Below are 2559 nucleotides of genomic sequence, written 5' to 3' on the forward strand. Positions count from 1 at the left end.
TTCTATCTCTCCAAACATTACAGAACCTTCCAGGTCCACATGAAGTCTGCCTCCTCCAGGAAGCCCACCTGATCACTCCAGCCACATCGATTTCACCATATCTGACCTCCTTCTGCCCATGGTCTACACAGACTAATAACCAACAAACTCGGCTCTAAGAACTTCTCAGCTTCTCAAGCAGACAATGCCTTCTGGAGAACAGGAACCCCACCACTGCCTCTCCCCTTCCACAGCCTGAGTCCAGGTTTAGTTCCACAGGAGATTCTCCTTAGCAGGCGTTCAAGCTGATTTCAGTGTGGCTGTAGATGTCCGATACTCAGCTTGTTTCTCTCTCCCTTACCTCTCCTCCCCACACCCCTATTCTCCCTGCTCACCTTCCTCCTCCCCTGGTTCCACCCAGCAGGGCATGATCCTGCAGGGTCATGGTTCCCAGGCTTTAGGATTTCACATCCCTAGAAAAGGTCTGAAGAGATCTGGGGGTGGGAGAGTGAACGGAATGGCCAAGTTTTTCTTTTGCCAAATAAGGATGTTTTAAAAAATCAATTTCCACCATTATTTTAGTAAAGAAAGGGTGTTTTTACACCAATAAAGCAGAAAATCCATAATCTCTGATTAAAAGCTAATACTTTAAGCTGAAAAAATTCAGCCTTATTGAGAAAAACAAACCACCTCACTGTTGCCCTGACTTCTCTCCTTTCTCCATGGACTGGAGAAAACAACCCCCACTGTCCTGTGTCCACTCATGGGTCTGGGAACCTTTGTCCTGGAGGAGGCTCCTGCTAAGCTGGGCTCACCCTGAAAGGCAAGAGGACCCCCAAAACCTTTGGTTTAGGCAGATCCATCTTCCCATTCAGCTTTCCCAGAGGAGGCTTGTCCCAAGTCAGATCTTACAACGTCAGGGGCTGGGATGGGGGAGGGCATGGGTCCTCCTATACCCTTTCCCCTCCCTCCTGGGCTAAGATTTGCTGGATCCCCACCCCCACCCCCACTGTCCAGTGGGGATAAGTCAGACTCAGCAGCAAGCTCACACCCAGAAAAGGAGACTGGGGGAACCTAATGGACAGGATCTTCTCCACTTCTCTTTTGCCAAATTGAGCACTAGTAACCCCCACCCCCCCAGCCCCCGGAAGGGAGGAAAAGTGGGTACTCCAGCCGTGCAGTGGGAGGCCAAGCCGCCCCGCTGAGCGGGCGCAGATAGGATCTGAACGCGGAGAAGGACGGCCCTGGCTCTTTGATCCGCAGCCAGCCAGGCTGGGCCTGGACAGGGAGGGGCGGTGCGGCCCTCTTCCGGCCCTGCTTTGCGCGGCTGCCAGGGGTCCCGTGGGGCTCTGAGCGGGAGAGGCGTCCAAGACACCTCCTTCCCAAATACCCTCTGTCCCTGAGCTCTCGGGAGAGATGGGAAAGTCTACACTGAATCCAACTCAGAAACCTGCTGGGGGCTGCGGTTCACATCACCGCGATCCTAAACGGCCTGTGTCTTTCCCAGGTGCAGTGGTGGAGCCGAGGCCAAGCGTGCTGTGGAGGCCCGCCTGGACACGACCCCGGGTGCCTTGTAGACGCGATGGAAGCTGGCGCACGTTCCCGCGCTCCTCTGGCTCTAACAGAGCCTGCAGCGTGGATCTTGCGAGAGTCGGCAGGCGTCAGGCTCCGAGTCAATCGGCTCCATGGGAATGCGATTTCCCGTGATGAGTTGCTTCTGAACCTACCCCTCGTCGGAATCCCGCGGCCCACGTGTCTGCCCAAAGGCTCGCATCCCTGGGCCGCAGGTTCTAGGCACAGAGCTGAGTTGGGAGGGAAGGAGGGGGCAGGTGGCTGAAGGATCCTTCCTCCTTCCTCCTTGTCCTCTTGGCTCTGTTCACGCCTCGGAGATGCCACATGGCTGAGAGGCACGTCACAGATGTATGATGCATGAGCCCCGCATGGAACAGCGCTCAATAAATGTGTGAGGGGAATCATGCTTGTGTTTGCGCTGTATGTGAGCAGTCTGGAAGGAGGTCCCAGGTCGGCCTAGGGTTAGAGAACAGGGCAGAGAACGGGAATTTGAGGAATCCTAACGCTGTCAGCCGGGGTGGGGTTCGCGCACAGCCTCGAACAGCCTCCAACCTCTAGTAAGCCCCCAGTTTCAAGCCCAGGACGTACTGGCTCGGGGCGCCTACGCAATTACACCTTGGCTTGCGTTCCAGTTCCCTCTCCCGGGCCTAGGAGACCCGTTCCCTCTGCACTTGGGGGAGAAACCTGGGCGCTGAGCGCGAATCTCTTTTTGTAGGTGAGGAAGCGGGGTCATGAGTCTCCTTTCGAGCCCCTACATTTCGGAAGAAGGGTGATGCTTTTCAAACTTGCCGGACGCCTCAAAGTGACGCCGGGGAGAGCGAGCCCTTTAAGATTGGGCGCGCTGTCGCGTCCCCGCTTCTCCCGGGAGAGGAGGGGCGGGGGCGGGGCGAGTTGACCCCGCCCACCATCTGGGCCCGCCCCCGGCGCCCCCGCCCCGCCCCCCGCACTCAGCCGGCGGCGCCTTTGATGTTAGGACCCGCCAGCTCCCGGCCGCTCAGCCTGGCGCCC

The sequence above is a fragment of the Ailuropoda melanoleuca genome, chromosome 3, assembly GCF_002007445.2.
Source record: "Ailuropoda melanoleuca isolate Jingjing chromosome 3, ASM200744v2, whole genome shotgun sequence".
In the NCBI taxonomy this organism is placed as follows: domain Eukaryota; kingdom Metazoa; phylum Chordata; class Mammalia; order Carnivora; family Ursidae; genus Ailuropoda; species Ailuropoda melanoleuca.